This window comes from Adiantum capillus-veneris, chromosome 9 (genome assembly GCF_014529385.1).
Source record: "Adiantum capillus-veneris isolate H3 chromosome 9, ASM1452938v2, whole genome shotgun sequence".
NCBI lineage: Eukaryota > Viridiplantae > Streptophyta > Polypodiopsida > Polypodiales > Pteridaceae > Adiantum > Adiantum capillus-veneris.
In genome coordinates this window covers 107,953,381-107,980,733 of record NC_140939.1, presented here as the reverse complement: position 1 = coordinate 107,980,733, position 27,353 = coordinate 107,953,381, and positions in this window count along the sequence as shown.

The following is a 27,353-nucleotide window of genomic DNA, read 5'->3' as shown; positions in this document are numbered from 1 at the left end:
AAATGGCTTCCTTACCAAACACCAAGTGATATGGTGTGAACCCAAGGGATGTGCGAAATGAAGTGCGATAAGCCCAAAGTGCAGCCATAAGATGCTTGTCCCAATCACTTTTGTGATTTTTTACATGTTTAGTGATGATCTTGCAGATCATACCATTTACCTTTTCCACCAAACCATTGCATTGTGGGTAGTAGGGAGTTGAGTGTCATCGTGAGATACCTAACTTCTCCATTAGCTCTCCTACAAGGTCTCCTCTAAAACCTGGTCCCCTGTCAGAAATTATTTCAAGAGGAGTGCCAAAACGGCAACAAATGTTTTCAAATACGAACTTAGCCACTTCCTTAGCTGTAATCCGTGTGGTGGCAACTTCTTCAGCCCACCTGGTCATGTAGTCCACAACCATGATGATATAAAATTTACCTCATTGGCTCCTTGGCAAAGGCCCAATAGCATCAATTCCCCATTTCTCAAATGGTCCATATGAGATTATAGGAGTCTGTGGCTCATATGTGAGCCCCTATCCCCTGCCTTTTGACATTCCTTTCATGTTTTACACCAATGATGCACATCCCTATGTAGATTAGGCCATACAAACCTGGCTTCTAGAATCTTTCTACTAGTGATGTCAAGTGCAAAGTGTCCTCCGCAAACACCATCATGGCAACTTGAAATGATTTCAGTGATCTCTCTAGAGAGAGGTACACGCCTAAGAATTTGATCCTTACCCTTGCAGTAGGGGTCGTCATTGATAAGGCGGTATTTTGTTGCCTTGCGCACAAGCCACTGCTTTTGGCCCTTAGTAATATCCTTAGGACACTCTCCTGTGTCCAAGAAACTCATGATGTCAGGCATAGTATCGCTACCTTGGAAGAGAGGCAGCTTCAACTTGATAGCACCCACCACTGAAACATCTTGCAACTTCTCTCTAGCTAGAGCATCTACTTCTTGATTTTCTGCTCGAGGGACATGATGTAATTGTACAACTTGAAATTTCCCTAAAAGTTCCTTGACTTTGTGCAAATGGCCTAGCAAGCTATGATTTTTACAAGCCCAAGTTCCTTGTATTTGTTTTATTAAAAGCATGGCATCACCAAATACATTTAATCGTTGAATGCCCTGTGTCACACACCACTCTAACCCAAGAGTTAAGGCTGCATATTCTGCCCCATTGTTAGAGTGATAATCCAAGAGATTCCCAATGGAGAAAACTTTATCCCCTTGCTCATTGAAGATGACAATGCCTGTTGTAGCTTTGTCCACTTTCCTCTTGTAGGCTCCATCAAAGAAAAGAGAGTGAGCCTCCTCTACCTTAGGGACTTCCAGTACGGGTGTAATATCTTGATCATTTGGCTTTATCTTTAGCTTCTTTTCATAGTGGCGATGAGTGAGAATACCTCCTAGACTGGCCCTTGTGGAGTTCTCCACTTGCATTGTGTAGTCAAACTCTTGCAGCCTTGTGAGCCATTTGGAAATCCTAGAAGAAACATCCATGTGCTGCATTACATAAGGAAATACTTCTTCCATTGTTAAGATTATGAATGGTCTAGACAATAAATAAGAGCGAAATTTGGTGGTAGCAAACATTAATGCAAGCACCATGTGCTCCACTGCCGTGTATCCCTTTTCTGATGGAGTCATCATTCGACTAGAGAAGTAGATAGGACGCATGAACGAAGTTTGAGGATCCTTTTGCATCAATACAGCCCCAAGTGTGTCATTGCCCACACTAGGGTTTACATAAAATGGCTCGTCCCACTTTGGAGGTGCTATGGTGGGAAGTGAAGCTAGAATTTGTTTTACCTCATTGAATTGTTGTTCATTTTCTTCACTCCAAGTGAAAATCTCTTGATGGGTAACTTGTTGTAAAGGGAGAACCACTTGGGAGAGCAAGTGAATGAACCTACTCAAATGCCTCACCTTTTGAAGAAAAGAGACCAACTGCTTTGTTGTGGTGGGAGAGGTCAAAGCCAGCAAGGCTTGAACCTTGCTTGGGTCAGCTTCAATGCCATTGGCCGAGATCACATGGCCAAGAAGAGTAGCCTTGCTTTCACCAATGTGGCATTTCTCCACATTGAGTTGGACCCCCCAAAGCTTGTAGCCTAGCTAGACCTTCATAAACTTTCTCCAAATGAAGAGAGCGAGAGCTATAGATACAAAATTCATCAATAAAAACACGGATTGATTTTCCAAAGAATGGCTGAAAAACAAATGTTACATATCGCTGAAAAGTGGTTGGAGCATTAGTGAGACCAAAAGGCATAACTCTGTAAGCAAAACATCCCCATGGTGTGATGAAGGTTGTCTTCTTTTGATCTTCTTCAGCGATGCTAATTTGGAAGTAGCCTGAGTAGCCATCACATACCGTGTAGCGCTCATGTCCTGCTACCTCATTGAGAATTTCGTCTTGAAAAGGAAGAGGAAAATGGTCCCTCTTTGTGGCTGCATTAAGAGGCTTGTAATCAACACAAACCCTCCACTTACCATTCTTCTTTGGTGTGACTACCACTGGAGAAACCCACTCTGAATCTTCAACAGGATAGATAAAACCGGCTTCTAGCAATTTCCTCACCTCTTTGAGCAGGGCGTCTTGTTGAATTACTCCTAGCCGCCTGAGCTTCTGCACTACAGGTTTACTTCCCTCCTTGAGCTTAATGTGATGTTGAAATACTGTGATGCCAGTGATTTTATCATATTCATCAATGAACAATGTGGTAAAATTACTTAGCATCAAAATATAATCTTCACGCTCCTTCCCACACAACTCACTAGAGAGAATTTGATGTAGCTTACGTGCTTCTACCAGAGGTTGTATACCTGGTGTCTCCCCTTGGTTTGATGATGAGAAATCAGGTTGCTCCATCTTCTTAGGGTCCTTGAGAATGATCCCCATCACCTCAATGCTACTGTCACTTTCTTCACTCACTGTTGACTCCTCCTCTGAAGTGGTTGAAGAGTCACCACTAGAAAACTCATCCATAGAGGTTTCTAGATCCATGTCGCATTGCCGACCTTTCTTCATGTCGTAAAGTATTGGCCTCCCTTTTGCATCCTTCATCTGGATTATGCCGGTGTCCCAGTCCTGCTTAGCTCTCATAGCCATAAGCCAAGGCCTCCCTAGAATGATAGGATAGCCCTCCCCTTTGTATGGCATGACAAAGATGTCCACATCTACCTCGGTGTTGAATGCCTTTATCCTAACTACATTTATAACACCAACGCATTGAACTTTTACATTATTTTCCATTTTGGCTCGGCATGGTGCCGGCCGACTCACCTCTAAACCCAAACGGTGCATCATTTTTTCACTCATGACGCATATTTGTGCGCCACCATCGATGTAGATATTGGAGATGTGTTGCCCTTTGATGTAAGCATCCATCACTGGTAGTATGTCATCTAGATTCCTCCTAGAGATAGCCCCAGCTATCTTTGGCTTTGGTCGTCTAGTGCTAACCATCTTTGTCCATTGTCTCCTCACCCTAGGTGCTAGGTGGAGTAACTGGGGCTAGGTGATTTTTGGGCCCTGCACAGAAACATCTTGAACCAAATCATATGGTTTAGAACATTCACCCAAAGAGAAATCTACAATGTCAATTTTACGTCGTGACTTGGACGGCTTTTTGCTAGATTCCCCTTTAGTCTTCATCTTTTCTTCCTTTTGGGAAGATTCACCATGCCTAGCGCGTTTTACCCCTATGGCATCTACTCCTTTAACTTTGGTCTTATCCTCCTCCACTTTCTCCTTTCCTTTACCTTCAAGACTGATGACGCTTACTGTTTGATTGCCAACTGGTGGTGGGGGGAAGGGTGGAATGAGAGGTTGTGGTGGTGGTGGTGGTTGTGGTTGAATGGGTGGTTGTAGGATTTGCACGGGTGGTGCTTGTTGTAGTGCCCTCGGTGGTGGTGGTCTTGCTCTCAGTGGTGAAACCTGGTTTTGCCTGGCTCCTCTGTTGAAATTCTGCCTCCTTGGGTGTGGACAGTAGTACATGCCATGACCATCCTCCCCACAATTGTAGCAGTGGTATTCTTGGTTTTGCCTTCGTTTTCCTCTCCCTTGCTCTTGGTTGCGATTGTGTGCATGCCCTTGTTGTATCAGATGGACTGAGAGATTCTCAAGTTGATTGGTGATTTGATTGAGCAGGTCTTGCTGATCTTCAATTGGTTCTTGTGGTTGAATTCTCTGGGCGGCTGTTTTAGGTGGTGCTAGAGGTGGTCGGGTCCTAACGGCTTCCTCTTCATCGATATTCCTGGCTTGTAGGCGCAACTTCTTGTCTTTAAGGCGGGCCACTTCAACTGCTAGCTCATACGTAGCAGGAAACCTTCCCTTCACCTTCTCTTTAAGAGTTGGCCATAACCCAACCACAAACCGATCCTTCTTTAGGAAATCAGGTGCCCCCTCATCCTCTCTTAGCGATGCAACCCATCGCCCCCATAAATCTACAAACTTTGACTCATATGATGCGTATTCCAGCATACTGCCCTGCTTCAACTCTATCAACAATTGCCATAGCTTCTCTGATGTTGTGCCCTCTCCAAAACGCTTGACAAAGGCTGCTCTTAATAAGTCCCATCGTTCCTTATTTGCTTGTGCCAAGGCATTGTACCATGATCTTGCCTCCACCTTCATTAGAAGTGGGAAGATGCGCAAGCGTGAAGCATCATCATCTCTCGCAGAGATGACACATGCTATTTCCAAGTTGTCTAGAAAGTCTGTAGCATCCTCACCCACCTTACCAATAAAGGTTGGAAATGCTACACTTGCCATTGTGAGAGTGAGAAAATTAACTCGACTTAGAAATATTTTTTTTTAATATATAAATAGAGATTCAATATATGGGTGCTCGGTAGATGGAAAACATACTATACAAGGATGAAAATAACTACATCAAAAGACACTTCATGATTAATCATAGGGAGGATAAAGGGTAGAGAAGAGGTGTTTATCTCTTGAAGTCGTTCTCTACCAAACATGGTTGTAATGATCTGTTGATAAAACATCTTGCGGTCCAAGATTACTTTGATTGATTGAATTCGTTGTGGTGCATAAGTTTGGTTCCTTGCAAAAGGCTGATGCGCTGGGTCCATTACATGATAATTCGGAAAGGCTCTTTCCTTCGTGGTGGAAGGTTATAGTCAAAGGTGTAGAGCTCTTGGTAGTCGAGGTCAAATTTATAGTACCACAGGACAAGGTTTTCTTCATCTTCTAGCTCTAGGACTGCCCCTCTAGCAAGCTCTTGGAAAAGCTTGAACTCTCTCTCTCTTTGAGCAACTTCACTTTCCTGCAAGACAGAGTGCCATCTAGTGTATACACAGGTGTGATGAGGTAGGTGGTGATTCTTACCACTTGTATTAATCCAAGTTGGATGGATACATAGCAAGCTGTAAAGTCGTCATCATAGCCTTGATTCACAAGCAACACCCCTTGAAGGTGGAGGGTCTTGTCTTTCCGCCAAGCAAAACCTGTGTCAAAGACCTTGTCGATGACAAGCTCCGCCACTTCACTCGGTAGACGACGTAGAATCCATGCTGCTGTTTCTAGTTCCTGGCTCATGAGATGAGAGTGAGGTATAGAAAGACTTTGGAGGATTTACCCTTTTGTTTTGGAGACGGGGTGATTGTTGGCGCTGGAAAACCCTTGAATCTTTTGGTGCAAGGGAGAGGGAGGGACCACGCGTTCGTAGTAGCTTCCTTAAGTTGTGAAGGCTTGTTGTGGATGTAGGTGGAATAGGTGGCAAAGATGGGGACGTAGGTATAGAGAAGCCTGGTGCTACTTGAAAGCCTACCGTTGTGAGAACGCCTGTGCAGATGTCGAGGGAGAAAATGATGGCCTTTTCTTCACTTTGGGTTGCACTCATGTCGAAGGTGCGGTTTTTGGCTACAGTGTGAGCATGATGCAGCTTGTGCCTTTCTTTTACGCTTGTGGGGATGATGAGAAATGTAAACAATCTGAGTAGGGAAAGAGGGTCTTACCACTTCCTCTATGCTAACAATACAACACCCTGGCAAGAGTGTCTTGATGACTTGTCTCAAACCTCCTTGAAGCTCCTCCTCTTCAGTGGTCCAATTAGAGAATTCAAGAAGCCACTCGTCCATGAAGAGAAGTAAACATGTCAGCCTTGTAAACTGAACGTTTCAAGATCCCTCCTCAGTGGGGGCACCAAATGAGAGGCGGAAGTGAAAAAATAGACCCGGTGGCCTCTACACCAAGACTATGCACAATGGCCTCATCATGGGGGATACACAATAGGGGCACCACCTAGCAAGATATGCGGCTAGGACGCATACATATACACAATGAAGCATGCCATGGAAAACAATTTCAAGATCCACGCCCAAATGTGGAATGGGGTGGTCGGAGAATAAGGTGAGAGGAGTGGTGAATGAGTGAGAATGGGCTTGCTACTCGTGCATGTTAGTAAGGAAGATAATGAGGTAGGGGAAACTTGCGAGTATGCTCACTTATCATACAAGAGGTGGCGAATCCGCACACCTCAAGATGGAAGTAGCAAGATGATAGGAATATGAGAGGGAGAGAGAGAGAGTGTGTGTGTGTGTATGGTGGCGAATCCGCACACCTTTACATAAGCAGAAAAAAAATTCAAGGAACAAACATATACCATACTCACAATGAGATGTATCCAAAGCGACACAAAGTATGGCACCAAGATGGAATGTGTTGATTGCTTGCAAAAGATGAATACAATAGGTAGCGTATGGCAAGAAAATGAGAAGGGGACAAGATCGTAGAAGGCATAATGGAGAGATGGGAGTTGATGGCGAGGAATATCATGAGTGTGTCCACCCTTCTTCTTCTTGAAATTATGACTTCAACCCTTAATTACAAGTGGTGTGGAGGTGTGGTGTTCATCTTTTGTGCATGGTGATGGTGATGATGATGGTGTTGTGATTATGTGATTAGGGTTCATGCTACAAGCATGTAGCACAAGAGTGTGTATGGATAGGTGTGTGTGTGTGTTTTTTTTTTTTTTTAAAGTGAGCTCTCATGGACTCCTTATATAGGGAAGGAGGGAAGGTTTTAGCAATATTTCTAATTGAGGTGAGTGTCCCACTCTGGTGACTAAGAAAATGGGGTGCATGTGACTGTGGCTCCCATCTTGTCTCCTCATTATTTCAAATATCAGAGTCAATAGAGAGAGAAGAAGAGAGAATGTGGGTAGGATGTAGAGGATAGGAGATATTTACAATAGTCTAGCTTTGGCTAGACATAAGCTTATTAGGGAGAGAAGAGAGAGGTAAGAAAATTATAAGAGAGGTTGTCGAAGGTGGATAATTGTTGATGAGGATGGATCCTCCAAAAATGGTGATAGAATCACTCTAGACTTTCCAAGACCTCATTAAAAGATCCTTGTCTCTTGTAATCATGCTTGAAGACTTGTAGAACCATAGCCATTCTAGAGGGAAGAAAACTAGGGATGGCCTGTGTCACCATTACATGAGAAAACTGGGGTCCACTACAAAAATCATAGCTCCGCGTTCATAACTTCAAAAATTCTTAAAAAAAATTGAGCTAAAAGTTGAGATCACGAGCTACATCTTTCATGTTGAACGCTCCTTCAGATTCGGGGTTCTTCTTTACTTACAAAATTCAGCCAAATAATGTATTATTTGTGGCTGCAAAAGTCTTTTGGTAGTCCCCTTTGAGTGGACTTCTCTCTTGCCTTCAAGTGTAAGCTCCTTCATGTGTATGAAAACATGACCTAGAGTTTTGAAAAGATTGGCAATCATCTAGATGGAGGTATTATTGAAATTTGAAAGTGGGGTTGAGGTTTGAAAATCAAAACTAGTGAATGAAATATTTGGTAGGGTGGAATAATATACATACATGAAAAATATATTTAAAAATACTAAAATATATAATGTAATTTAGAATATATATATTTAATATTTAAGGTCAAAAGAGAGATCAACAAAGAAAGCTTACTTATTTATGCTTCATCGTGATTGATTAGCATAAGTCTTATTTATTTAATAAAAGCTAAAACGTTTGTGAAAAAGGAAGAAAAAATAAAAAGTAGCTTATATAATAGGAAATATTTTGGTAAAAGGGCAAAAATATATGGGGGATTCCCATGCATGGAAAAGCTTGCCTCAGCGTAAACAGAAATACCAAGAACTGAAACGGTCTTTAAGAGAGATATGGACTATTGAAGAAGATAGTGATGGTAAAGGTGAGTCAGAAAAGGGGAACATGAATGTACCATAACACTATCGAAAATTTACTATCCAGGACAGAAAAATCATCATGACACCACCAGTCAGGGAAAGAACCAACCAAGAATCTTACGATGGGCCAGAAAATGCAAAAAGGATAGACCTTGCAGAACCAGGTGAAAAGACTCAGCCGGTCTATATAGCCAACGATTTAGAGCCTGAAGAAGAAGAACGTTTAACACAACTCCTCAAGAAGTATAAAGATGTGTTTGCATGGTCGTATAAAGACCTCAAGGGAGTTGATCCATCGATATGCCAACATACAATTCCTTTGAAATCAGATGCAAAACCTATCAAACAACGTCCTTATACATATAATGACACATTTGCTAAACGAATCAAAGAAGAGATTGATAAACTGATGGAAGCTGAATTCATCTATGAAATCGAACATACAGATTGGCTGTCACCCATTGTGGTAGTTTCCAAAAATAATGGAAAACTGTGAGTGTGTGTAAACCTCAAAAAGGTAAATGCGGCCACCATAAGGGATAATTATCCCTTGCCAATCACAGAACATGTACTTGAGCGGGTGGCTAGGAAACGGGCTTATTCCTTTCTGGATGGGTTTTCAGGATACAACCAACTGGCAATAGCAAGGGAGGATCAACACAAAATAGTGTTTGCCAAAAAATGGGAAATTTATGCGTATCGAGTTATGCCTTTTGGCTTAACTAATGCCCCAGCTACCTTCCAAAGCTTAATGACTCACGCATTCAAAGAATACCTAATAATATTCTTAGAAATTTACATGGATGATCTTTGTATACACTCTCTTCTACGAGAGGAACATATCGACCATTTGCAAAAGGTCTTTGAAAAATGCAGGACATATCGAATCTGTCTTAACCCCGAAAAGTGTGTATTCATGGTTAAGCAAAGCTGCATCTTAGGACACATTGTCTCAAGAAATGGCATAACAACTGACCTAAACAAAGTCAAAGTCATTGTAGAACTACCCAGGCCTACTAATGCGAAACAAGTGCAATCCTTCATGGGACACTGCGGATATTATCGAAGATTCATATACATGTACGCGGTTATCGCACAACCTCTGTATCGTTTGCTAGTCAATTTTGATTGGACCGAGGAGTGTGAAACTTCATTCCAAAAGTTGAAGGACAACCTTATATCAGCACCTATACTGAAGGCACCAGATTGGGAAAAGATATTCCATGTTCACATTGATGCTTCTGCATATGCCATTGGAAGTATTCTGGCTCAACCTGGAGACGGAACAATGGATTTTCCAGTTTGCTAACAGTGCGGAAAAGAACTACACAACCACCGAGCGGGAAGGGTTAGGAATGATTTATGCTGTAAAGAAATTTTGGCATTATTTTCTTGCAAATAAATTTGTGTTCTTCACAGATCATCAAGATCTTTTGTATCTGGTAAATAAACCATGCAATACAGGGAGAATTGTACGCTGGTTTATTATATTGCTAGAGTTTGACTTCACAGTGGTGGTCAAAAAGGGTAAACCCATCTACGAGCGGATCATCTTTCAATGATACACAATGGGGAAGCTCCTGAAGGAGTAGATGATGGCATACCAGATGCTTATCTTTTCAACATTGAAATGGTACCCAAATGGTCTCAGGAAATTGTTAGCATTCTTTCCTTTGGAAGTGGGTTTGATAACACGGAATACAGATCCAAAAAGCAAATAATTCGACAAACAAAAAACTTCCAGTTGATAGCAGGAAGGTTGTATCATCTTGGATCGGACCAAATCCTACGATTATGTATAAATCTGGAAGAATTCGAGTGCTACCTTGACGAAGCACATGTTCAGGATTGTGCATTTCATTGTTCAACAGTGAAAACACACCAGAGACTGAAACAGTTAGGGGTTTATTGGCCAACTATGTATGCGGACTCACATTCTTATGTTACCAATTGTACTATATGTAGTGCCAAACGACCAGTGGATCACGCGACATTGTTTCAGGTAAACATTGCACCTGCATGGAGTCAATATATCATTGATTTCTTAACCACCAGGATGTTCCCTGAGAACATCACAAGAGCACGGAAAAAAGCTATAGAGCTGGAAGCTCGTGACTTTCAGTTCATTGGGAACCAACTGTATAAGCGAGGAAAGGACAATCAACTTAGAATCTGTGCAAGTGAAAGCGAATACCTGCTGATTCTAGAACATGCACATAGCGGAATAAGTGGAGGCCATTTTTCGGGCGATAAGACGGTAAAAATTGTCTTAACCGCAGGTATATGGTGGCCTACATTGCACATGGATGATGAAGAGTTTGTAAAGCGTTGTGATGCATGTCAGCGCACCAAGGTGCCAATAAAAAGAGATAAGATGCCACTACGGCCAATGATGGGAGCAAGAGCATTTGCAAAATGGGGCATTGATTTTGTGGGACCTATCTCACCCCCTGCATATCGCACCCATACCCAATATATCATTGTGGCTACGGACTATCTCACAAAATGGGTCGAAGCCAAGGCAACGCAAAAAGCAGATACCCGCACCACTGCACAATTTTTGTATGAGAATGTTTTCGTACGATACGGGTTGCCAATAGAAATTTTCAGTGATCGTGGAACACGTTTTCTTAATGAAGTCATTGAATATCTGCTAGAGGAATTCATGGTCATACATAGGAAATCTGCTCCATACCATCCACAGGCCAATGGACAAGCTGAGGCCACAAATAAAACACTATGCACGGTTCTCACTAAAATAGTGTCAGAATCAAGAACAGATTGGGATCAGTAGCTACACTCAACACTATGGGCATACAGAGTATCTTACAAAACATCGATAGGAACAACACCGTACAACATGGTGTTTGGCCTAAATGATATACTACCCATAGAGTTTTTAATTCCAACTCTACGAGTAGCAAAACGCTTAGAATGGAAAGGGCATGAGCTCTCTTCAAGAATAGATGATCTTGAAAAGCTAGATGAACTACGCTTGAGAGCTATAGCTTCAATCTATGCTAAAAAGAGAAGACAAAAAGAATTCTTTGACAAACATGTGTGCACTAAAGAGTTCAAAACAGGTGATTACGTACTTGTTTATACTTTGAAGCAACATGCCAAGAAACTTAAAAAGCGAGGGATGGGACCATTTGTGAATAGTGATCTATCACAAAGTGGAGTTGTCAAGCTTGCTACATTAGCAGGTGAAGAAATGTAAAACTGGATTAAAGGATGTCGACTGAAGAAATATCATCTACCACTCACATAGGAGATGCTCCAACAAATTCATCAAGGAAAACAAAGAATGAAGGAAAAATAGTGAGTACGAGAGGAAGCTCAAGCAGAAGCAAAAGAACACATTGCAAAACGATGACTTCTGCGACAACAACAACAAAGTGGAGCACCATTGCGGATCAATGCCATTCGACTGACGAAGTTAGATGAAGACATAGTGGAGCCAATAATTGCGGTCAAAGTGGGCAACAATCAAGTTAAATCGATAGCATTGCTTGATTCTGGAGCTCAAGCGAATTTGATCTCTTACGGATTATACCAACAACTCAAATCCACAGGTCAACTTCATCCTACTCCTCAAGTGTTGCAAAGTAGTACATCACACCCGTTGAAAACATTGGGATGGACTATATTGCATGTACAGATACATCAATCTATTTACCCACACAAATTCTATGTGGTGGAGGATGAAAGCACACAACACCCAATGATGTTGGGACAACCGTGACAAAAAGAGTACAATGTGCAGATAGATTGGAATGCAAAGGTAGTCAAAATTCAGCATGCACATGAACAAAGGTGATAGCCTTTGCTCAGTAATACCAGAATAATCAGTTGCAAGCCATGTACTCACTGGAAAAAGAGCCAAAAGCAAAAATGCCACCAAAGAACAACATGATACCCGAGACCAACAATTAGGTAAAGTCCAACCATGCTAATTACAGACATATGAAGTCACTGGCGGCAATGCAAAGTTCTAGGTTACCAAAACAACAGAAGCAAGTATGGATGCGGAAGGATAGAAATGACATGGCATACAAACAACAATGCAACAAAAGAATTCCAATGAAGCAGATGGTTCAACCAAAAACCAAGGGTATAAAACAAATATGGATCCCAAAAAAAATGCTCAGCCATAACCCAAATGTCACTCGCATTTGGATACCAAAACAAAAGCAAAATAAACTCCCTTCAGTACAAGCAACATCGGAAGGCAGACAGCTGCATTTGAAAAAGGAAAACCGACTTATGTGGATGCCAATCAACAACAAACCAGTGGCAACCAAGGAAGTACCAAAACATCTACAAAAACCAGCAGAAACAAAATACCAATGGAAAGCAAAGGCAATACGGCCCATAGCCATTCCGGCCAAGCCAATCCTCTCCATAGAAACAGCTACGGCTATATCAACAGTGTCAGCAAAGAAATTGCCTTTTGCAAAAAAGACAATTCAACAAAGAGCAGTAGAGCTATAGCTGTTACTTGCAAAGAAAATAGGAAACCTCGACAGCGAATGCCAATAAGCATCTTGCTTATTCCCTTCTCTTGCACAGCATTAATTTTTCCATGCATTGACCGAGTATGCATAAAATAGGGCCACATTAATCGGCCAAGCATTAGCACAACTTTTTCAACCTATGCACGGCACATACTCCAAGGCGATACCTTGTCGTCCGGGAGGACTCCGATTAGGAAGGGGGGAGGCATTCTCAATGCGGACCCAATGAATGTGAAAAGAGCAAAAAAGGGCATGTCTTTCGACTATTTTGAAGGGTTTTGGTTTGATTGCAGAATTTTTTGGACTAACCCAAGTACATATGCCCTTATACAGCAGGAAATCTACAGATATATGAGGCCAAATGCCAAATTAGGCCTCTAGGTGTGTGTGTGTGTGTATATATATGTAACAGTAGCTATTTTTCAGAAAAAATATTAGGAAAATGGAGAAATCCGGCCAAAAAAGTTGCATGTGAGTGTACATAGTGTTTTGCGGTGTTGTTTTTGAGTTATTGTGATTTTTGGAAATTTATGGGGTTCATTTTGCTATTTTCCTTTTAATTTTACTAATTATCGATAGAAAAACTTCAGAATTACAAAAAGCAGGTAAAATATGATCATAATGAAAAACAAAAAATATAAGGATGATCAGCAACTATAGGCCAACCTATGGTACGATGGAGGTGTAATTATGAGGTATGTAGCCGGAAGCGTGTTTTGGCCTGATTTTGACCGAAACGTCAAATTTCTCGGAAACTAGGCAAATGGAGTCCAAATCAGGAACTTTTCGATTCTAAACCGCATTTCGCGAGAAGATGGGAGCACATGTCAAATTTCATCAAGAGTGGTCCGGGGACCCCCAATATAAGAAACTTTCACTCCATTTAAAGCTCATTTCTACTATTCACAGTTGACAGAGACCTCCAGCCACCTAGAGCGCTCCGACCTTCGACGGCTTTGTACGATGCGCACGGGATACTAGACAGCGCCAAATATGAGAGGTGAGCTCATTACCATGCACTCTTGCTATTCATTGTTTACTTTGTCGCGAAAAACTCTCAGAAACAGCAATAGGGCAATGCGCGAAGAGAGAGAAAAGTAGCCATAACTCGACAACCACTAACCTGGTAGCTACAAGACATGTTAGGGGGTTAACCCTAGAGTAGAAGAACATATCTATGACCCCAAATTCTAGATTAGGTCAGCTAAAAAAACCCTAATTTCTCAGGCCTCCTATAACCCGATCCGGAAAAAAGTTGTCAGAACGGAGTGAAATTTCACAAGGAGATACCTTGTAGCATAGCCTGAGGGCCTGTGAAGTTTCTCCAAATTCCGATCACAAAAAAATGGCCTTAATACAAGAAACGGCTTCGAGCTTGCAAAGTGTCATTTGGTTCATACGGGCAAACGAAGCGACCGATTGCCCTGAAACTTCACTAGCAGCATCGGCATACCACCAACCATCTGTGCTTAAGGCCAAAAGTGTAAAAAAGTGGCTATCTATCATCGCCAATCAAAAAGACTCTTTAAGAGAGACAAATCGCCAAAAGGGGTGTTGGAGAACCCAAATGCGGCAACAACCACACGAAAAGGTTCTTACTCACTTCCCCAAGCTAGGAAATTGATATTCAGCAAGAATAATGGTGGGAAGATGGCTCAAGGACCAAGCAACAACTTCGAGGACCGAAAAGGCAAAGGGAAGTTTCTATGCTCAAGTAATGACTTTTAAAGTTGAAATCAAGTATTTAGGGCTTAGGGCACAATCACCATGCAAGTCAGGATTCAAAAAATCACATTTTTGCAACAGTAGTCTTTATACGCATATAAAGACTCACTGCCAATTTCACAAGGAGTTCATCACAAACTGATTCATATTGCCATAGTACATACTCTAAGCATAGGACCTACCAAGTTTGACTGGGTTTGGAGCTAGTTGGAGCATCTAATGCCAAAAAAAACGCAAGGTTTAGGCCTAAACTCAAACTATAACCGAAACACTAACAAACTTGCTCCAAATCCAACCAAACTTGATCCAAGCACTATACAATGCATTAGCAGCAAAATACATTGAAAACAGTAAAAAAAATCCATATGTAGTCTTTATACGCGTATAATGACTTTATCTTCTTCTGGAGGTCAAACTCATCATTTTTTGTTTTCATCTTATCCAATATCATGAATACATGCCAAATATCCAATTTGGACCAATTTGAATAAGTTTATGACTAGTGGGATCAAAAGAGTGAAAAAAGAATGCCAAAACCACAGATTGAACCCCAGCCTCAGTGACAAACCTCAAAAGTCAAATTTGGAATGATCAAAGGGCTAACCATGCCATGGGGACCTCACAGATCAAGTTCAACCTCATTTTGACCATCTAGACTTTATACGCGTATAAAGACTACAGAGGCAAAATTGAAGGAGTTGTTAACATTTTTCACATTTCAAGGTTGTAACACAATTTTTATAGCTCAGAACCCAAGTTCTACCACATTCAATAGCCTCATGACCACTCCAACCCCACTCACAAGGGTCAACACACTAGATCTCAAATTCATGGTTTAAAGCAGCTGATGTCTAACCCAAATCAGGTTTTGGTGCAAAGGGAGTGTGTAGGACGGGAGCGACTCACACACCCATGAAGTGCATGCAAACACTACCTAGATCAACATAATGTCAATCGAGGACACACATGACATGATAGGCACACGGAGGAAATCTCTTTAGCTTGTCAGGCTGAGACCATCCTACACATACAACACTCTGGAAGGCCAACTAAACCACAATCAAGAACCTCACTGCTCTCAACTACACCACCTAGCCACATACACACATACGGAAGGTAACTCACCTAATCATGCCAGATTTGTATGAAACTTAAGGAACACCATCCCCTCACTAGGATACACTTGTCCCTAAGCTTCTACACTCAAAACCCTCACTCTAAACCCATCTGCGGAAAACGCGTAGGATGATAGAACAGAATTTTGAAAGTGCTCGAAATTGAAATTTATGAGTACCTATGCGTAGCTTATGTCGCCACGATTCTATAGACTACTAGCACGCAAAAAACAGACATCGTTTGATACACTTACGGCCACAAATAGCTCGTAGATGCATCGGCGTGTGCGCTTCGTCTCGCATGGAATGCTTGGCGTGGTCGCGTAGCTCTCCTCGAGCCTACAGCAATGGTGCAGTCGGATCTCCAATGTGTTGAGCGAGCCGGGCGTAGCAAGAGAATGAAGCTCACACTCACTCTCTTTCTCTCTCACACACAGTAGACGGCAGCGCTAAAGTTTGATTATGATAAAAGTCTCTTTACAAAATGACCTAGGTACCTTATATACTAAGGCTACCTTAGGTTTAACCAAAAATGGGGTTGAAAGGGTCAAATGGCTTTGTATTTACAATCTGGAAGTGCCATTCCACCCCGGCTTCTCAAACTAGAATAACTACTCATTACAAATGACCTTTATAGCCATAATCCGCAGCATTTCATAACTTGTAAAAGATAAGACTTTGGTATGAAACTTGAGTTACGTTGTGTTGTTGACCCAGCAGTCAACAGAGTGTAAGCCTAGCCAAAGTCTATCCATGGTATCAAATTAGATGAAATTTGCCAACTTAGACTTTATACGCGTATAATGTCTCTCATGCCAAATTTGACATCCTATCTTAAGCTTCACTTATCCCAAGCCTTTGCTCCTATCTCAGAGGAATTCCCACCAAGTTTCATCCTCAGAAATCCTCTTAATGATTGTCATTCAACAAAAAGCCCACAAAAAGCCTGAAATCAGAAAAAGGGTCAAAACTTGTTCAAATGACATCCAAATCGGAATCCAGGCATATACATGTGACCTACCAGCCAAGGGCTATGCACACATTCAAAATCACCACCATCTGTTCACATAGACTTTATACGCGTATAAAGTCTCATTGCACTATTCTGAGCATGATTTGCACTTTTTACAACATGCATAGCACCCCTAGGCCCTAAATATCTTGTGTTTCAATTTTGAAGTTATATGGATGCAAGAAGCTGATATTATGCTAGATTTTAACAGGCTCACTAACTTTGACATTCTGAGTACACCAAGATCAATGGAGTCAAGCCGATCACCGGCAAAAAAGAAAAGGATGTCCCTGAAGGACATCATTGCAAAGACCGAGCCGTACACCATACCTCGAGAATCACTAAAGCCTGCAAAAGCATGGATAGATGACGGAACACTTGAGGATGAAGGGATCTCAATATACCAAGGCACTTTCAGAGATCCTCAAGGGAACACGGTTGATATCCCTATGAACCAAAGAGAAATCATTGATTCTGCAAACAAAGAAGCTCTGCTAACTCAGCTAGAAAGGGCAGACTTGCACAATTTCTTCACTGCAGAGCCAACAGGTGTGGATCTACAAAGAGTTTATGAGCTCACAAGCACAATTCAGAAGGATGGCAAGGCTGTGATCACCAACTTGGACAACCAAAAAGTCGAGGTGCTGATTACACCATAGGTGATAGCAGATGCCCTAATTATGGGCAATGAAGGGAATTCTGTCAGGGAAAGAAGAGAAACTTTAGAAGTTTATCACCAAAAGAAGAAGCCAAATCAGACCTGGGAAGACATGGTGGACCCAAGAGCAGCCAGAATCTGCAAGCTGTACAATCAGTATTTCCATTTATGCAGCAAAAGACCTCAGAAATATACGGCACCACCACATGCCGTTGCCACGACAGTGACATGGGCCATCCGAAGCAATGTGCCTAAAGCGGTAAACTATGCACAGTATTTGCATGAACAAATAGTACAAATGGGGACAGAGAAGGCAAGATACATCGGCGGGGGAGAGGTCTTAACCAAGATAGCATACGAAGCTATTGGAGCCAGAGGAAAATGGCATGCACCCCCATCACAGAATGAGTGGCTGAGAGAGGAGGAGGATGTAGAGGAAGAGCCACCTGTAGCACCACCCATTCAGATTGCGACCAGATTCCGAAAGAGATTAGAAACAGTACATGAAGAGGAAGCGGAACAACCTCCACGAAAGAAAGGCAAAGCAATTATGACCAAGGAGCCAAAGCCCAAGGAGACCACTAGCCAAAAAGCGGCAAGGATAGAACGGCTAATTGATCAATTTAGAGCCGAAAGAGCCTTGAAGGGAGATTTTGAAGAATACTGGGTGCCAGATCCAGCAAGAGTCGGGGGCAGCTCATCCCGACCACTCGAAGATCAATTTGATCATTATATTAAAGCATATGAAGAGTCGGAAAGAGTGATAGAGCAACAATCTCTAGAGCCTTTCACTTCAGATGAAGTGGAGGACATAAAGAAGAGATTGAAGGAAATACCTACTGAAGCAAAAGATGCCCAAGAAGAAAAGAAGGAAAGTGGAAAATCACCCTCTCCAAGGCCACTCTCTCCTTTACCCAGCCCTCAACCTTCAATCACCCCTCCAAAGAGCTCACCAAAAGAGAAGGGAGAGGTGTAGACACCACCAAAGGATAAGGAGGAAGAAGACAGATGCACTTTTCAAGGCCTACTCAATGTAGTCTATTCAGAAGAAGAAGCGGCCAAGGTAGTGTACGGAGTGCCACACCCACCATGGAAGGAAAAGATTTAAGAAAAGCTGCAAGCACAAGCTGCAAAAAGAGCACAGGGGGATAGAAAAGCACGAGAAGAATCTCAAGAGCAACAAGAGCAACATGAAGTGCCGGGAATGGAACAGATTCCCCAGCACTACATTTGGAAACCCTTGGAGTGCCCATATAGGCCTCCTCCATCAGGGGTGATGCTGAGCATGGGGTACCAAGTTCCATTTTCCGGGCCAATTGATCGTCCTACTAGACAGAGCATACTGCAAGATAATGAGAAAGATGTAAGAGACGCGCACCAACTTCTGGAAAGAATCAGGACGCGGTCTCTTACACTATCTGAGGAAAACAGTATGCTCAGAACAAGAGAAGCGAACATGCAAGATGAATATGATCATCTCTTTAAAGACCTTCAAGATGCAAAACTAAGAGTAGATGATGCAGAGCATGAACTTGAAGATGTATCTAGAATTTTGAAAGAAGCTGAAGCGGAACGAGATGGACTAACACTCCAGATGGCAGAGGCCTCCAATGAGGTCCGAAGTGTCACATTTGAAAAAGAAAAGGTGGAAGATGAGTTAGAAGCCACCAGAGATGAGATCATGGAGCTGAAATCCAGATTGGAACTTCAAGACACAACAATCCAAAGGCTACGGGTAACTCCAAGGGCAGCGAGAGGCCGACCGGAAGACACCAGTAGAGAAGTGCAGGCCCTCGAAGATCAAATCAAAGGACTACAGCATTCTCTTAAGTCTGAGCAACGACAAAGGACTCTTTTAGCTAAAGATTTTGTAAGAGAAGAAGAGAAGCTAAAAGCCAACAACTCGCGGAGCTTCAAGAATTGATGGTCAACAATGCAGCTACAGCTACTCAAAGGGAAGTAGATGTACAAAGACAGTTGCAAGAGCTCCAAGCAGGACCGAGCACGGGGGAGACAGAGGTGAGTGCTCAGACAGAGCACATGCAAATACCAGAAGGGGCTGAAGACCCTATGCCTATTGAGGAAGAGATGCAGCAGAAAGAGGAAAAGGGACAGGCTCTAAGAGCCTGAAGAGGAGGCCCGATTGCAGCATCTGATAGAACAAACTACAGCAGAAGATCACAAATCCGCCATAGAATGGGAAAAAAGAATTATCCACTCATTGGGTGCTCAAGGGATCGCCACATCAGTCTTAAGAGAAGAGTGGATGCAGCCAACACTTCCATATCCTCTTTTAAAATACGAAGTCGAAGCAACCAAAAAGAGAATTCAAGCCAAAGGAACAGTAGCCATATACAAAGGAGATCTACAAAGCAATGCAGATGTGAAAAGAATTGTAGATTCTCAACCCAAATGGAGAAAAACCTGGCTCATCAAATATCCGACATATTTGAAGAATTTGGTGGAAGCACCTAAGGCTATAAGGGATGATTGTGCCTACTACCCAGTGCCACGTGTCAGATCATGGGCCAATCATCTCAGATTATTGAGAACACACGCAACATGGCTAAATTACCCAGCATTGCCACCACCTAGTGCAGGAGAGAGAATAAGTGCAGCCTATATGGTGAAAACCCTAAAGGGCGCCATTAGGATATTCACTGGCTCTCCTGACCTAGCGTGCATGATGCTAAGAAAAATATGCAAAACCTTACTGGCCTGTTTTGAAGTGTTCACGCCCTCCAAAGCTACTGACTCAAGTCTACTATCAACGGGCGACACATACGCCAAGATGGTCCACGACCTCTCAAAGCAGCCATCACTTGAAGTGTTGCATCTACTCTATCAGAGAGTTATTTTTTTGCCGAGCTATCATATGCAGGCATTCGAAGAGGCGTTTTATACAGGATTTTTCACTTACGAGAGCAAGATCTTCGGCCCTACTATCACTCTGGGAAATGTAAGATATGAATCTTATCTCAAATTGATAAAGCCACCAGGCTTCCATTAGCAGCGGGCATAAGAAGATGGCCCAGGCGGCAAGTCAAGCAGACAAAGATCATGTCAGGGACGACCTGAACGTGGAAGGGGGGAGTGTTGACCTGCAAATCAACCGCATCCAAAATCCCATTTTTCTTGTACTATTTACACAATGAGCTTAAATGTAATTAATTCTTCAGGCTCCAGATCATTTTCGGAACATATGTCATTGTATTTGCTACTCAACAACACCCCTGATAGGAAGTAGAATTCATTTTGATGAGATGACACCTCCAAGGCTGAGGTATAAAAGCCAATCTTTTGTAAACCTAAGGGGTCTTTTTTTCAATCATTTTTGGTGGTTTATCTGAACGTACGGTGACTGCGTACTGTGTGTGAGAGTGAGAGAGGTCTTCTTCCCTTCCCCTTGCATGCTATGACTACTACATTGTGGAAGTGACTATGCCATCGTGTTAGCAACGGCGAGAGCTATGCTTCGACGCCAAGCTTGAGCGGTTTCAGTCTCTTCGCGAAGAGGTCTTCCGTGAGCTTCCGAGTGAGTTTTCTCTCTATCCGTGTGTCCATTTTGTGATTGCTTTATGTCATTGCATTCACGGTGAGTAGAACTACACTTTAGGATTAAACATTCCCAGATTCGATGACCTGTAAATTTCGACCTGTCTTTATACGTGATTTCTGCACCATATGTTTACGGGTTGTGGATTAGGTTAGAAACTTCAGGGAAGTGTCCTCTAGGTGTGTAGAGTAGGATCCTTGAGTTTCGTGACGAATCGACAATGTTTGACCATGTTTCGGTGAACGGAAGTGTTGTAGAAAAGATTGCAGTTCAGTATGATTAGAGTGCTTTAGAATGATTTCCTTTGGTAGTGATTGTCTGGAGAAGGTCGAATAGTTGAGTGACAATCAACTATTTGTTTCCATGCACCTGCGGATCAACTCCGTCCTAGGTTGACAACTTGTTGTTGGCTTGGTTCTCATTGTATTAGCATCTGCGAGCAGTGTTTCTGCACGACAACACCAATACTTGTATTAAATGAAACTGCTATTGCAATCATTTCACATTGAGATATACAGCTACTCACATGAGCCGAGGTGCTTTCCGTTAAATACCATTTTATCAATACTTTGTTACTCAACCTTACTCCAATGTGGTGTGAAAAAGGTAGTACATTTTTTATGTTTTTATGCCTTGTCTAGTCCATTGGTCACATACACACAGATCCGCCAATTTAGGTAGTGTGTAAATGCTTATCTTGGTGTAGATTCGCCAATTTAGGCAACACCATTTATCTGTGAAAATCTGCCAATTTAGGCAGCACATTGACAAATTACAGATCTATTCACAATGGTAAATGCAAATCCGCCGATATAGGCAGCATTAGTGCATATTCGTTGATCTAGGCAGCACGTCTTATTGGTGTAGATTTGTCGGTTAAGGCAACACCGATCACAAAATCATGCTGTAGTGGCTGGCCACCAGTGACCACTGTTAATGGTATGATTTTGTTACCCGAGCAAAATGATGGATATTGGATTTGGATTTGAAATGGGTATATGTTGACAGATATTTGGAATTGCATTGGGAATTGGTATATGATGCTTTTTTGTCGCGATAGTATTTATGGAAGTGAACTTGAGATTGATGAGAATTGATTTATACAATGATGAGTGTGACCAATGATATCCTCATTCATCAGGGTATGACATATACTGATTATTCTAGTGGTATGGGACACTAGAATAGATAGTATGTGGATGACGGTAGGCATAAGAAATGTTGTCTAATTTTATGGATTTTTCTTTTACTATTTGATACAAATTTCTAATGATTATTTTTGACAAGTATTGTTTACAGATTTTTATCTTCGCAATTGAGGATAGTTGCTTTCCAACGGAGAGGTATGTTATGGAATTAATATTTTATTATTTATTGCAACTGTGAGACAGGTGGAAAAGACTCGACCGAGCTAGGCCTACGCGAATGAAAATATATACATTGTACATTTTATTATTCAAGTGCTCTTTTATGAGCTTTGGCTATTTATGACCGGCCGGCCAGTTTGTAACCAGTTTGACCATTCAAGAAATCTATAAAACAAATACTTGCAAGAGGGAAATGGTCACTCTTGAACGGGGGGAGATTGCACCCAGTGTCTATGTATTCTTCTCTCCTTCCTCTCTTCTCTCTCGCCATGTCGTCGTAGCACTCCACTCTAGGAGGTGCGCCTGCACGTGCTATCTTGCTCTCTCTCACTCTCTGTCTCTCTCTTATTGTGTACAGCTCGGAGTATGTGCAAAGATGGTTTCCAAGTATACAGTTTTGTCAATTTATGGCTTGCAATATGTTGTTTTCTCTATTTTGTAGGGCCACTGCACTCCTGTTTGTAGCAGTTGTAGCCTTGAGTAATGCAGATAGCTGAAATTTATTGAGAAGTGTAGACACAATCGATCATTTTGAACACTTCTGGATCTGGAACTATAATTAAGCACATGAAATTTGTTTATGGTTCAGTCGAACTTCTCAGCTTAAATTGGTTTTCTAATGACTTTTTTGGACTTGACTACATATGAAGATAATATAGGTTGTGCTTTGAGTAATACGCATAGCTGAAATTTAATGAGAAGTGTCAAGGCAGTTGATTAAACACATGAAACATGTTTTTGATATGTGCATATGATAGGTAGTATATCAGATGTCTTTTCAAATCTAAAAATTGATCTTGAATATTTCTACATATGAAAGACTAACATTAGTCATGGTTATCAGTTACAAAAAAAACAATTTGAGGGTCTACACTCAAAGTGTCCTTTCAAGGGCAAAGATAAACATCGGCTTTAGATTGTTGTTTTGTGTCACGTTGGTACTTGGAAAATGATAATATTGTTGATGGTCTACATAGTCTATATTGAGTAAGATTTGCTTTTGACATCTGACCCTAGTTATGGACATTTGATTCATGGTTCTTTATAGAATAGATGATTCTTTTGATCCTGAATATGGTGTGATATAAGATGGCATTGGATTAGACTTTTAAAAATAACTAGAGCATAATAAATTTTCATATTTACACAGAGGTAAGCTTTGACTGGAATTTTGAAAAGTTATTCGTTGTACAAAGGAGATGCTACCCAAATTTTCACTTTTTAGAGATCTTTAATACTAGAAACTGGAGTGATACTTATGGTTGCCTCAAGGATCGATTTCCAACAAGGGGAGAGAAGAAATTTGAAGCCCATGGAAAACAAGGATCGAAATGAAGCTAAAGGGAAGAGCAATGCTCAAAACTCTTCCCAAGGCAACACAACACCAACACCAACAACAACAACAACAAGGCCAAGAATAAAGGAGCTTACAAAGGTAAAATTAAGATCTCTTCCAAAGAATTAGAGGCCTTTCATAAAGACAATAAATGCTTTAAGTGGCGGGAGCAAGGACATGGTTATCGTTCTTGCCCCAAAATAAATGTACTCAATGACACTCCTAGAGCTTCCATGGTTGAAGCTCCAAAAGAGGATACTCATTGCAAAGGCTCATCACTCTCCTATGCTTGGGGAAAAGTAAGGGAGCATGATGCCTTCATCTTGTTTGAACCTGGCTCTACTTGCAACTTTATATCAACAGAGTTGGCCACTAAGTTGGGCATTCAAGCTTTCAAGATGGAAGATAATGTAATTGTCGATGGAGCTTTCAATGGATAACAAGCCTCCGTTACTCCCTCCGTCCAAAGCTTTGTTGACAAAGAAGACTTTTTTATCTCTCCTCTCCAACATGAGGATGTTATCCTAGGGGCACCATGGTTCAACTGCATGGCTGACAACATGAAATTCCCTAAAAGGAGAATCTACTTCACCTACAGGGAAAAGAGTATGTACATAGATGCTAATGAGTCGGGGAGCACCATATCCCTGGTAAATACGCTTGCTTTTGACAAGTCAATAAAAAGCTTTATTTTTGCGTATATGATTTTTGTTAGAGAATATGTAAATGATTCTAATGTTTTCACAAGTAGCAATAAAGGGAATCAAGAGGAATTAGAGTTGTCTAATTTTGTAAATGGATTCCAAGATGTTTTCATTGATGACAACCCTCGTGAGCTACCTCCAAAACGAGGGGATGATGACCATGCAATAGAGCTTCTACTAGGAAGCTCACCGCCTAATAAACCTCCTTATTGAGTTTCACAAGCTCAACAAGAGAGGAGATCATGAGGCAAGTGCATGAATTGGTGGAAAAAGGGATGGTGAGGCCTAGATCCTCTCCATTCTGTTCACCAATACTTTTAGTGAAAAAGAAAGATGGCACATATCACATGTGTGTCAACTATAGAGCACTAAGTAGGATCACTATAAATAAATAAAAAAATTCGTGCCGGTGGTAGAAGATCTATTTGATAAGTTACAAGTTTTGGCCTGACAAATGCTCTAGCCGCATTCAAACCCACGATGGAAAAAAATCTTCAGGCCACTCAAATTCACTTGAGGAGTGTAAGTGACACCTCCAAGACCATTACATGACTTAACAAAGAAGAACGTTAAGTATTCATGGACTGCTAAGGAGCAAAATGCTTTTGACAAGCTCAAAGAGAATCTTACGTCTCAACTAGTCCTCATGCTTCCGAATCTCTCAAAGCCATTTCAGGTCCAATGTGATGCTTGTGGTGATTGCCCTGGAGCAGTCTTGCTTCCAAAAGGGCATGCCATAGCATATGAGAGTCGAAGGCTTAATACGAATGACCGGGTCTTGGCATTTATGAGAAAGAGCTTTTAGCTGTCCTACATGCCCTAGACACACGGAAGCACTATTTATTGGGGACTTTATTCATTTTACAAACAGACCACCAAAGTCTCAAGTACTTCATGACGCAAACCAAGCTTTTCGACAAACAAATGAGGTGGGAAAATTTTCTTTCGCAATTTGAATTTCATATTGCTCACATTGTTAGCAAGCACAATCAAGTGGTTAATGCAATTTCACAATGGCCAAGGGTAAATGTGGTGTCTATAGCAACTCACAATGATCTATCTTTAATGATAAATGAGTATGCTATTGATTGAGACTTTAAGTAGGTAATTATAGCCTTTGCATTAGCGAAGAAAAAAAACCATTCACCTTGAAGAATGGTTATCTTCCAAACGGCAATAGGCTATGTATTACTCATCCATACAATAAGAAAGTCATGTATGAATCTCATCCTTATACGAGGCAAAGAGGGATTCCATAATCTACTCAAAGGAGTAGAAATGTATTTTTGTTAGTCTACCATGAAAAGTAAACATATAAAAGTATGTTTCAAAATGCATGGTATACCAAAAATTGAAATTTGTTCGAGGGAAGCAACTTGGGTTGTTTCAATCAACAAGCTCAGCAAGAAAACACACTCTATGCCTATCAAAAAGACTATTAAGGCACATCAAAAGTCAAAAGCAAGCTTACAAACTGCATTTTAAAAGGTTGTCCTAGACTACTTTGTTGTAGGTACCGTTCTAAAATGCTATATGCAAATAAGGTGAACTCAATGAGCAGCAAATCAAAACGTGCAACACTCACCAATTTTCTTGCATGTGAAAACCAACGAGTGGATCAATCACTAGGCAATTTTTACCGAGTTTATTAGAAAACTTCTCAAAACCTATTGTAGAGGTGGTGGTGAAAAGCGATCAGCATGCCTTGCTTGATAAAATCAAGCTTTAGGGTTTTGCACACACTCTCAAAAGGCTGCACATTTCAACAATAGCTTAATCAAATAAAAGCAAGCACAACTCTTGCTTCTACACTTGATAGTGAATTCTTGCACGTGCTCGACAATAGTTTTTGTCCTCAAGATTATTTGCAGATATACATATGGCATCCAAATTTGACAAGTTTGAGACATTACAATCTAGATTGATACACTTCAAGGGAAACAAGGTTGGATTGGTCTCTTTTAACTCGTTTTGGGTTTTCTAGCAGTATTGTTCAGTCTAATTGTCTTGGCCAATAGTCACGTTTTGTCATTTCTTTATGTTGTCATAGGTCTATAATGGTTTTTTTTTTGGTCAGTTATTGTCATGCAAAAATTTTGTATGGGTTATAGGCACTGCCACGAATGGAAGTGTTTGAGTTATTCTTGTCTCACTCTGATAGTAGTTGTTTCAGGGAAGTGCACACACATGCACCTATCTTGTTGTCAAGGGGGGGGCTTCTACTCATAGTTACAGGTGATTGAACTCTACCATGGTCTACACCAAGTCCTTTGTCAGTGGTTTGGGCTTGGGCTTGAGGGGAGGAGGTGTTGGGTTTCAAGCCCCAGTCTCGTCACACACGAGAACACTCTCTTGTCGGCATGTAGTTACACACCAGTTCTACGTTCAATTTGCATGAGAAGGCTCAAGTTTATATATGTAGACCTTTCAAATTATCAATATAGTGTGTTGTTTTTATTTGTGTCAAATCTCTCTCTCTCTCTCTCTCTCTCTCTCTCTCTCTCTCTCTCTCTCTCTCTCTCTCTCTCTCTCTTCCTGTTCTGCACACTCCCAAGCAACCATGGGAGCTTCTCACCATTATCATCCACCCTAGTTGCATCTCCTACACCACTTGAATTATTCACATTCTAAAAAGCTTAAAAACACACCATAGAGAAAAAGAAGCCACTTAGATCAGTAAAACTTCTTCATACAGGAGATGTTTTTTCTATAGATTTTCAAGGGTCAATCCATTTCATGAAGCTTGAGGATATGAAAACAAGTGAACGTCAACATGTAATTAATGTTCAAAAGGACATGAGGAAAAATGGTATTTATAGAGGATAATGTTTTTATTTCAAGTTTCTTAGTTTAGGTTTCTTTTGTAGATACTATGTACACGCTTGAGGATATAATGGGCTCTAATATGCAAGATAGAAGCCAAGCTGTGGAAGTTTGATCATTTGAAAGGTATGAAGTGATTGAGGCTTTCAAAAATGAGAAGGGTTTTCATGTCAATGAAGAACTGTACGTATGGGTAGATATGAAGTAAAGACCTATGGAAAAGAAAGTAAGACTAGTAGCCTTACCTTTATTATCATACACTCAACAATCAAAAGGAGCAACCGATTGAAAGTCTTGCACCGTCAATTCCACCAAGTAATGATGAATTTCATAGACTTCACATAATTGGTGTAGTT